Source organism: Rhodnius prolixus, unplaced genomic scaffold, assembly GCF_049639745.1.
Source record: "Rhodnius prolixus isolate KJV_2025 unplaced genomic scaffold, Rpr scaffold_9, whole genome shotgun sequence".
Lineage (NCBI taxonomy): Eukaryota > Metazoa > Arthropoda > Insecta > Hemiptera > Reduviidae > Rhodnius > Rhodnius prolixus.
In genome coordinates this window covers 8219904-8231804 of record NW_027411604.1, presented here as the reverse complement: position 1 = coordinate 8231804, position 11901 = coordinate 8219904, and the positions used below count along the sequence as shown (strand labels likewise).

At 29.2% G+C, this 11901-nt stretch overlaps 2 long non-coding RNA genes across 4 annotated transcripts; one reads left to right on the top strand and one right to left on the bottom strand.

The window, feature by feature from the left end:
• The first annotated feature begins 1546 nt into the window (after window positions 1-1546).
• Window positions 1547-7477, top strand: LOC141454782 (uncharacterized). Its single transcript, XR_012458969.1, has 2 exons — window positions 1547-3365; window positions 3510-7477. It is a non-coding gene; the product is annotated as an uncharacterized lncRNA (long non-coding RNA).
• On the bottom strand, window positions 3369-11535 carry LOC141454781 (uncharacterized). Of its 3 annotated transcripts, none has more exons than XR_012458966.1 (7): window positions 11420-11535; window positions 11021-11122; window positions 9993-10124; window positions 9476-9604; window positions 8469-8606; window positions 5559-8029; window positions 5131-5468 (listed from the first exon to the last, which is right to left on the bottom strand). It is a non-coding gene; the product is annotated as an uncharacterized lncRNA (long non-coding RNA). The 3 variants fall into 3 exon arrangements; XR_012458967.1 differs by lacking the exon at window positions 5131-5468 and having other exon boundaries at window positions 7019-7718; window positions 7898-8029; window positions 11420-11534; XR_012458968.1 differs by having other exon boundaries at window positions 3369-8029; window positions 9993-10204.
• Window positions 11536-11901: the final 366 nt, after the last annotated feature.

Sequence of the window (11901 nt, the reverse complement as noted above, 5' to 3'; positions counted from 1 at the left end):
CCTAGATTGTATATGTTGGATCGATCTATGTTGAAAATCAAGAAGTAAAAAACATTGGAAAAAGTGGAAATGGTATCTCACTGTAAAGCTGCTGTTTCTGCATTTGATAGTTAATATTAAAGGCCATCCTAGATTGTATATGTTGGATCGATCTATGTTGAAAATCAAGAAGTAAAAAACATTGGAAAAAGTGGAAATGGTATCTCACTGTAAAGCTGCTGTTTCTGCATTTGATAGTTAATATTAAAGGCCATCCTAGATTGTATATGTTGGATCGATCTATGTTGAAAATCAAGAAGTAAAAAACATTGGAAAAAGTGGAAATGGTATCTCACTGTAAAGCTGCTGTTTCTGCATTTGATAGTTAATATTAAAGGCCATCCTAGATTGTATATGTTGGATCGATCTATGTTGAAAATCAAGAAGTAAAAAACATTGGAAAAAGTAGAAATCGTCTTCTAATTTCACTCGAACATTCTTGTTTCGTATTTGATATTTACCATTAAGGCTGATGTTACCAAATACATGTAGGTACGAACTTTTTTTGACAGTAAGAAGTAAAAACGATTCGGAAAGTGATAAAGTACTTAATTTCAATAAATGAAATAAATTTCCAAAAAAAACAACTTATTTTTAATAAAATAATTAAAAATAATAATAATTAAAAAAAATAAAAAAGAATAAATAGGAAAACCTGAAAAAAGGTTAGAAATAGCTGCGAGAGTGGAAGGAACAAAAAAGAAAACCTTTGAAAAAGATTAAAAAACCATTGGAAAAACTAGAAATAATCTCTTAATTTCGCTGTAACGCTGCTATTTCTGCATTTGATAGTCAATATTAAAGGCCATCCTAGATTGTATATGTTGGCTCTATCTATATTGAAAATCAAGAAGTAAAAAACATTGGAAAAAGTAGAAATCGTCTTCTAATTTCACTCGAACATTCTTGTTTCGTATTTGATATTTACCATTAAGGCTGATGTTACCAAATACATGTAGGTACGAACTTTTTTTGACAGTAAGAAGTAAAAACGATTCGGAAAGTGATAAAGTACTTAATTTCAATAAATGAAATAAATTTCCAAAAAAAACAACTTATTTTTAATAAAATAATTAAAAATAATAATAATTAAAAAAAATAAAAAAGAATAAATAGGAAAACCTGAAAAAAGGTTAGAAATAGCTGCGAGAGTGGAAGGAACAAAAAAGAAAACCTTTGAAAAAGATTAAAAAACCATTGGAAAAACTAGAAATAATCTCTTAATTTCGCTGTAACGCTGCTATTTCTGCATTTGATAGTCAATATTAAAGGCCATCCTAGATTGTATATGTTGGCTCTATCTATATTGAAAATCAAGAAGTAAAAAACATTGGAAAAAGTAGAAATCGTCTTCTAATTTCACTCGAACATTCTTGTTTCGTATTTGATATTTACCATTAAGGCTGATGTTACCAAATACATGTAGGTACGAACTTTTTTTGACAGTAAGAAGTAAAAACGATTCGGAAAGTTGAAGTTCTTCCCTTATTTCGCCTGAATACTGCTTTTTCTGTATTTGATTGTTAATAATAAGGTCACTTTAAGTTGGTAAATTCTGAATTGATGTGTTTTGAAAAACAAGAAGTAAAATCCATTGGGAAAAAAGGAAATAGTCTCTTAATTTCAATGTAATGCTGCTGTTTCTGCATTTGTTAGTTAATATTAAAGGCAATCCTTGATTGTATATGTTGGATCGATCTATATTGAAAATCAAGAAGTAAAAAACATTGGAAAAAGTAGAAATCGTCTTCTACTTTCACTCGAACGCTCCTGTTTTTTATTTGATAGTTAGTATTAAGACCAATGCTAGATTGTAATTGTAAATTCCATCATTTTTGAAAAACAGGAAGCAAAAACAATAGGAAAAATTGAACTTTTATTCCAATTTTACTGATTTTACGATAGTTAATAATAAGACAATGCTACAGGAATGATGCTGCTCTGGCATTTAATACTTAATATTAAGGCTAATGCTAGATTGTGCATATTGGGACGATCAATTTCGAAACACAAGAAGTAAATACCATTGGATACAGGAGAAATTGTTTCCAGGAAGACTGCTGATCCACTTTTTCCTATGGTTTTTCTTTCTTCTTTCTCAAAATTGATTTACCTAGCGTAAACAATCTAGCATTGCCCTTAATATTAACTGCCTTATACGGAAACCTGATTATTCTGGCGAAATTTTGAGTAACGTTCACCTTTTCTAATCGTTTTTACTTCTTGTTTTTCAAAATAGATCGGCACAATATGCAAATTCTAGTATTAACTAATAAACACAGGAGCAGCATTATTCCTGTAAAGTTATGTAGATGAAAAAAGATCCTCTTTTTCCAATTTGTTTTTTGTTTCTCTTAATAGATTGACCTAGCGTAAACAATCTAGCATTGCCCTTAATATTAACTGCCTTATACGGAAACATGAGTATTCTGGCGAAATTATGAGTAACGTTCACCTTTTCTAATCGTTTTTACTTCTTGTTTTTAAAATAGATGGACCTAGCTTACACAATCTAACCCTGTTCTTAATAATTACTATTAAAAACACAATTCGGACCGTTCCTGAGTAATTAGAAGAAAAATTAAAGATATTACTCATTTTGAATTTTTGAAATGATTTGACTAACATATTCATCCATATTTTATTTAACAATAATTATTTCAGTGAGAATGCAACAACGTCCATATTTTAAATTTCGTGCCCACTCACCGCATAAAATACATTTCCAACTTCTCAGTTCTAAAATATTACTATCACTGAATTTAAAAAAAAAAAAAAAAAATTAACATATAGAACCTTTAAACAAGTTCTAGATTTCAATTATTTTATATTCATAGTTTTTACAGATGTTGACAATTCCTTAATATTTTGGATAACACCACTGTAACCTCCCTTACACAGTCTGCTCAGTCAGTGTTTTGCAACACGTGAACATTAGTGAAGGCAAAGTATATGCATTATTCTGGGAATTCTACCTCTGCGATTGATGAATGTCCGAAACCGATAAGGAGTATAATAAAAATGCAAATATTATTATGTACTGCGGACGTAACCTGGATCCTCAACAGATAAGTAAATTCTTAAGCCTTTACGAAGACCTATAAAAAGTAAAATTCTAGAAGTGGTAGTTCTATGTCAAAGTGAAGTAACGAAAACCTCAAGGCGAGGAAGATGAGTACGATAAGCTTAATTCGCTTGCAGAACGAGTTAGACTTACAATACAAAGACTTCTTATATTACATTAACAGCATAACCGAGCGGTCATTAAATCAAAGGGTATAGATTTAATAAAAAGGAACCTTATTTAATCATATTAAGTAACCTATGTACGTATTACATTAATTATAATTACAATTGTTTATATGTATATTTTGGGAGAATCGTTTTTGTTATTGTTTTACTTCGTATAATATAACCCCAGTGTAAGAAAAAATAACAAGATGACAATATGTATGTATCATAAATTTTAGGGCTTGAAAAAGGTGTGAAATATACCGAAACTATGGTATTTATACATGATGGTGATTTCGGCAGTTCAGATGAAAAATTAAATGGCTTCGTAGGTAGGATTGATATGAAGTTACCAGTTCTGTATTTCGCTGGTAATGGTTTTTGACTATTTCGTTACAAGAATGAAGAGGGTAGTAGTGCCTACAAGGAGGAGTAGAAAGAGAAGTAATTGCTCGAGCAAGTGTTGTGTGATCAAGACCTTTCCTTTTTTATCGGCTTCATAAGGTATGTAGCTTATCTTTGTCATTTGACCCTTTAATTTTTCACTTTTACTTTAATATCCACCAAGCACTCGTTACAATTCAATTACTTTTTCTTACCCATAATAATAAGGTGTTATTAAGTAGAATGTTATTCAGTTTTCAACGGAAATATTTGTTTTCGATTTATTCATTTATTATTTTCGAATCGTCAAGTTTTGTGTGTGATGAAAATCAGTAATGTAAAGTCATAGTAAATTCAAATTTTGATATTTAGTTTATTGGCGAAAATCTGTCAATCTAACTACCAATTTACTGAATCTGATTTTTCGTATTTTCTCTTAAACAGCATTTGCGATTTCCTCCTAACAACGTACTTTCATTATATTATTATGATCTAGAGCATTTCTCTTGAAAAACTGATAAAAAACTAAAAATTCTATGTAATAAATTATACTGCTATAGCAGCTGGTATGGAGAAATTTGTACTTTGACAGAGATCGTGGGGTACTTTCCAATTGTCAACGGATTCAGTCTCCCAAATCAAAAATCTTATAGGTATTAATATGTGCTCATCAGTTCGCATTTATCTTACCACTCATAATGGCCTCAAAATGTTTTATCCTCCATCCAGCGAAATTATCCTTTTATCCTTATCTTTTCTTAGCAAAATTATTATGTACATATCATTGTTTTAGTTAAATTACAGTCACATTTATTTAATTTTATGAATTAAGTGTAACAATTTTGAACAAAGTTGAACTATAAAAATCTTTTATTTTTGTTGACAATCTTAATAAACTAATGATTTAAATTTATGGCAGAGTGTATCTTGACCGAAACAAGTTTGGTACAACGTTAAATTGCAACGTAGGAGTAATTCATGTTAAAATAAGTTAATGTTTTACAATGCTACGAATACGTACTAAAAGATTTAAACTAAAATTTAAGTATTCATATTTTATTTATTTTTTAAATTCCTGTAAGATACAAATTTATCTTTGTATAAATACAAACAAATGGTAACGTTTCAATTTGCAGTATGATCGAATAAAATGCTTTTGCAATATCATCGAACAGAATGCTTCTTAATTAAAGATTAACTCAATAAACTGATTATTTCATTGAATAATGGTTTTTAGATTGAAAACAGGTAATAACTGCAAAACTGTCCATTAATTAAAGTGGAAATGAAAAAATCATTGAGAAAACATCGATCAAATAAGTATGTACAAACAACTTTTATGAATCAATGGCTAAAAAAAGTGTTATTTAGGTATATGTAAATTGCATGTTTGCATCGTTATCGTATTTATTAAATGATTTTTTGACTAAAAGTGAAAATAAATAGTATTATTTAGTAGGAGAATAAATAAAAATCTTTAATTTGAAAAAAAAAATTTATTATCACCTATTTTGTTTTTACATAGATAGACTTCATATTTTAAATTCTACTATACGAAAAATTTACATATAAATCAGTAAAATACAGAATGAATTGCTAAAAACATTTAAAACCTACCAGAGAAACTTAAAATAATTAATTAACATTCACCACCTCTCTCCAAAAGAATCATGATGTTGGGTAAGGGAGATGTCGCTTCGACGGTCGGAGAGCAACTATTCTCTAGATTAGAGAGGTAAACTGGGGTCACAGTAAAATAAGTAGTAACCAACGCAGGGACGTACGCAGTTATTCTTAACTTCCAAAGACGCTACCTGAGAGAGAATAATGAATATTCTACAAAAATAAGGAAACTTTAAGTCCAAAATTGGTTGAAAAACAAGTAAGTTCTTAATCTTACATACATTTGCATGTGCATGGCTGGAACACCTCCAAGTTCACTGGTTTTCTGTACTCAATATTTCTATGCAATATAAAAGTATAAATGATAAGTCCTTTTTAGCTCCTACTTTTTACTCTTCATATTGCTCCCCTTCCTCTGGAGTCTTTAAGTTAAATTATTTATTATTTCACTAAAAAATTAAGATATTTAACAATTTTTTCCCCATAGGTATTTGATAAATTATCAGATTATGCTAATAAAATTATATATAAAAGTGATAATATGTTAGGTTTGTCTTATATATGCTTAAGGGAAGTGCTAAACTATTTTGTCCTGGCTTTACATTATGTAATACCAACCTGTAACGTAACATTAATTATGAGTTTGTTTATGAAGCTTACTTAGATCAAATCTCCTTTTCAACATTCCAACTTCTATGTGATATATATATATATATCTTCAAAATTGGTTATTCTGTTGCATTGTTAATTGTTTATTTTGAACTCTTGGGTCCCATATAGTGGACTGTTTTAGAGGCTATGCCTCAACTTCATCTTATGTTTCATTATCAAAATTGCATTAAAAAGGTTTCAATATAAAAGTTATGTGTTTTAAAATGTATGTTTTTCTCTTCCTCCAGTGCCTTTGCACAAAGACCCTTTCTGCCCTTCGCTGGCTTGATCAAGGTCCTTCATTACATCCAGCAGCACTCCCATATAAGTTAAGTGATTCACATCTAATTTCTACATTTCGTTCATGAAACAAATTAGGCAATCTTGGTACCTACCCTGTTAATTTGTGGAATTCTACTTCAGGTAGTCTTAACTATTATATATTAAGCATATTGACAGGAAAAAAAATTCCAGATAAATTAATACTTTTAATTTTATGAAAAAATAGCAATCTTGGCATTTTAATTAATTTTCGCCTACAAAAAGATTTCAGTTCTGTAAAACCTAAGTTAAACTTTCAAGTTAATGTTAGTTTGCTTCAAAAAAGGTGTAGTTCAATATTAAAATGCAGTATTACTTGTTCGTTTGCTTGCTGAAATTCTCATCAATACGAAAAAGACGCTGTTGTCAGAATAAAGGAAAACCTCTAATTTAAATATCTATTTTTATTTATTTCTTTACATATTTAAAAATATAATACAAAAGACTAGCATGCAAAAAAGATGATAAAAAAATGTAAGAAGTAGTTCAGTTTAAGTAGGTCTACTCTTCTACTCTTCAATTAGCATTGCTATAACCTTCCTCTATATATAGACTAGTGGGAGGTGGGGGTAGAGCGAAGTGTTCACGACAAAGGTTCAAACATCGATCAAATGAGTTGGTACAAACAACTTGTTATAAATCAATTACTAAAAAAATAATTTATTTAGATGTATGTAATTTGCATGTTTATGTCACTATCTTTTGTATTATATGATTTATTGACTTGTAAAAAAAAAGTATTGCAGAGCAGGAGAACAAAGAAAAACGATTAGGTTTTTAAAAAAGATATTTACTGCATGCCTATTTTTTTTTACATAGTCTTAGTATTATTTTACATTCTATGATATGAAAAAATACTTAATAAATTAGTAAAATACAAAAAAAAGTGTTCAAAAACGTTTAAAAGTAACAGAAAAACTTAAAAATACTAATAAAAAAAAATTAGTTCCAGAAAAATCCGTCAGAGGGCGCCACTTATCAGCCAGGTGAGAAAATAGTTCCAGAAGTGGCCACCAGGTAGCAGTGGTGTAACCTTCCCTATATATACGGCAGCAGCACAGATTCTCGTCAGTACGACTTGAGTGATGCAGGGGGGTAGATCGCTCGTCGATCCAAACATATCTCTTATCTAGAGTCTAGTCTAACATCCATCACCTCTCTCTCAAAGAATCATGGTGGGGAGATGCTGTCGCTTCGACGGTTCTCCCCACCCTACCCCGCCCTTCCAACGAACTTAGTTATATAGCCTCCCAGAGCAAGATGGCGGCCAATAAACTCACCTGATCGGTAGCCTCCTAGATCGCTCCAGCTGGTCTGTTGCTCTTGCACACTCTCACGACACTGTCTGTCAGCCATTGTGTTTAACCTTCCATCTAGGTTTCCTTTTTTACTTCTACAACTCTCTAGACCCTGTAACCTTCTTTTTAGGTTATCCTTTTTATTTTTACCTATTTTTTCATCATTTTCAACTGTATTAATAAAATATTATTAATTTTTTCGTTTTTTTTTATATTATTTACCAGAATAAATACAAAATTAAATAAAATAATTTTTTAAGACTTTTTTATTCAGAAACAAACATATTTTTTTTAAACATGCAATTTTTAATTGTGTTCAAATCATGCATATTACGTATAATAATACTTACCTTTTTTTTATAGATTCCTAACCAATGTTTGTTGACACATTCACATAGGATTGATGTTTTCGTCCTTTTTCACTTGGGCTTCCATTGATGAACAGTTTTGCAGGCAGACTTTGGGTATCACCAGTACTAATTCTGAAAATCATTATTATTTATTGTAATTGAAATGTTGTAAGGAGTTTCACCTAGCATTAAGAAGCTAGAGAAAAACATGTATTACAATTTATGTACATTATAAAAATTAAATAAAAAACACAGTAAGTAAACTAAAGAATTGATTTTTTAAAAAACCCGAAATCTTTTCATTCAATGATAATGAAATATATTTCCAAAAAAACACACTTATTCCTTACAATCTACTAGCATTATAATTATTGAATTATTTGCTCGACTAAAAATAGGTCTACGTAATTGGGAAATGATGCAGAATTCACAGTTTTCAATTAAAACTTTACCCACAATCAACTAAAATTACAACTTTTTTCATTAAAAAAAAAAAAATTAATTTATATGAAAAAAGTTTTAGTTCTTGTTGTATCACTCTGAACATAAAGAATAATAATATAAGACTTACCTAGATGCGAATCACTTCATATTTATGTTCGTGCTGCTGTAAGTATAGAAGGATCCTTAAAAATTCATTGCAGATAAAAGCTAAGCTTAACGGGGCTGCAAGTTGATAAAAAGCCCATTGATGTCAGCACTGCATGAACTGAAAAACATATTACATTAAACATAGGAAGGAGTAATACGAATCAGATTCACACTACATTAATACTTCATTCAAAACGCAGAATTTATCAGTTTAACTAAACATTTTTTAAAAAAACTTTTGAAATTCTGCTCTTTATTTTCTTAAACTAAAATTCAATAACATTCAAAATGTATACCTATCAGAAGATGCCACTAATAATACATAACTCTATATCAAAATAAATGAACGTAGAGGAAAGAAACCTCGAGTTCACATGTATTAATAGGTAGTTTTAAAAATTTAAACCAATAAAATCGAATGAAAACTTAAAAATTACTTTATTTTATTATCAATTAAGATTCTACTAGGGCGGCCCTTAAGGCCTACGCCACTGCGACCCCTTTAGATCTGCTGTGGCTCTTTTACTCTAGAGCTCGCCCTCCAGACCCCTCCGTTTTATCAGACTCTTAATATTGTCAATTAGGTTTTTGTCTAAAGAAATATAAAATTTTTAACTTCTTGGGACATTAAATTTTTTAAATAAAATAACTATCCATGAAATTCAAACTAACAAAAAAGTTAGAAATCAATAAAGAAAGAATTATAATTATTGTAAAGAACTTTAAACTGGTTGAATAAGAGTTTCATTTGATTAAATATTCTACAGCATTAACTTTGATTATTAACTTTATTTATTTAAATTAAATGACATCCTTTCTTCCAATAAAGTGGAAACAATTATTTCGATTCACACATTAAATGGAAAAATAAATTAATACATTTTTTTAAAGGCTTTTTTATTCAGCAACAAAATTATTACTTTTTTTAACATGCAATTTTTAATTTTGATAAAAACATACATAATACGTATTATAATAATTACATACCTTTCTTTTATCCCAAACCAATGTTTGTTGATGTATTCACATTAGATTGATGTTTTACGTCTTTTTCACTTGGGCTTCCATTGATGAAACAGTTTTGCAGCCAGTATTCTGGTATCAACAGTATTAATTCTGAAAATCAGCATTACTTATTGTAATTCAAATAATTAAAATGTAAGAAGTTTAACCTAGCATTAAGAAAAACATCTATAACAATTTATGTATATTATAAAGATTAAATAAAGAGGACTGTAATTAAACTAAAGAATTTATTTTTTTAAAACACTTTAAACATTATCTTTTCATTAGACTAATTTAGTCGTGAATCGCGATTACCTTTTTCACAGCTAAAAATATTAAAAAATTGATTCATTGACTGCAATTAGATGTCGACAATTTTTAAGTTCCAAATTTAGTGTTTCTATCAAACGATAAAATCTTACTGACTGGTCCTGTAACCGGTCAGGAATAAAACAAATATTCCTGTTATAAGCTATAAAAACACTACGCATTGACTTACCTCTAAATACTACTGATGCTTATTTGCGACTGGTCACTAATTGCACACTAATATTGTGCTGCCACAGAATGTTGGTTCGTTGGAATAGGTTTTTGGTAGCTTTCCACCAGGAAAAGAAATGTGTTAAATTTCCTGGAAATTATTGACATAACAACTACTTATTCAGAATAGAATTCAGCAAATCAATATTAGGAAGTTCTTGATACACTAAACTAAATAGAAACTTTATTTTAAATCTCCGAAATCTTATAAAGAAATTAAACCTTATAAACTAATAAGTTTACACTAACGAATTCTAGTGGGAGCATTCATGAATTTCTCTTGACATAAATAAGTATTTTATACTTTTCTTTATAGTATGAAGTAACTCTTTAATATTATACATGTTAGATATAATAAAATGATTCTCTTGAAAGACGTGTAGAGCTTCATCAAAACAATAAAATAAAATCGGGAAAACAGCATTTCGCCAGATGGAGGATAAAAGGTTTTGAAGTCATTATGAATGGTAAGATCAATGCGAAGAGCATATACTATATTCCTAAAGATTTTTGATGGCGGAGACTGAATTCGTTGACAATTGGAAAGAGTACTTCTCAATTTCAATCAAATTACAGATTCCTTCATACCAGCTGCTATAGCATTTATTACAGAGAGTTTTTACTTTTTTTTATCAATTATTCAAGAGAAATGTTTTATTTAATACATGCTCTAGATCATAATAATATAATGAAAGTAGGTTGTTTACAGCAAATCGTAAATGCTGATCAAGAGAAAATACGAAAAATCTGATTCAGTAAATTTGAAGTTAGATTGACAGATTTTCGCCAAAAAAGTGATTAAACTAAATATCAAAATTTGAATTTCCCATTATTGATTTTCATCACACACGAAACTTGACGATTCGTAAAAACATTTAACGAAAACTAATATTTCTGTTGAAAATTGAATAACATAAGAATTGTAATGAGTGCTTGGTAATTATTAAAGTAAAAGTGAAAAATTAAAGGGCAAAGTGACAAAGATACCTTATAAAACCGATGAAAAGGGATAATTCTTCTTCACATAAGACTTGCTCCAGCAAGAAATTCTCATTCCTCCTGCTTTTGGCACTAGCACCCTATTTATTCCTGTTATAAAATAGACAAAAACTATTAGCAGCGAAATATAGTACTAGTAACTTCATACCAGACCTATCTACGAACCCAACCAATTCTTCAACTCAAGTGTCAAAATCACCTTCATGTGCAAATACCAAAGTTTCGACATATGTAACAACTTTTTTTTTCAAGTCCTAAAATCTATAATATATGTATTCATATTGTCACCTTGTTTTTTTTTTCTTATATTGGCAATATTATAAACAACAATAACAAAAATTTGATAATTGAATTATAATTAATATAATACGAACTTAGGTTACTTACTAAGGTTCAATCTTATTAGATCTATTTCGTTTGATTACCAGATTAACGTAGACTCCCTTCTCCCTTCTTATTGCGCTGCACTACAGTTTCTGACTGAGCAGACTAAGGGAGGTTACACGGTGTTATCCAAAATATTAATGAATAGTCAAACATTTGTAAAAATTATGAAATAAAATTATTGAAACCTACATAGTATTTGTTTAAAACGTCTGTTCAATTTTTTTTTTAATTCTGTGCAGAATTTTAGAACTTAAAAGTTCGGAATATATTTTATACGAAAGAGGCGCGAGAATTCAAATTTAAAATATGGATTAATATGTTATGCATAAATGCTTAAATAAGTAAAGTAAGTTGAGAGGTGGAATGTACACATAAGTATCCTTAATTAGAACTTACGACTTCAGAATTAATGGAAAATACTCGCCTAGTTTCAATTGAAAGTTTAAGATTTCTTCATTGAACATTTAATTAATAATCCAGAG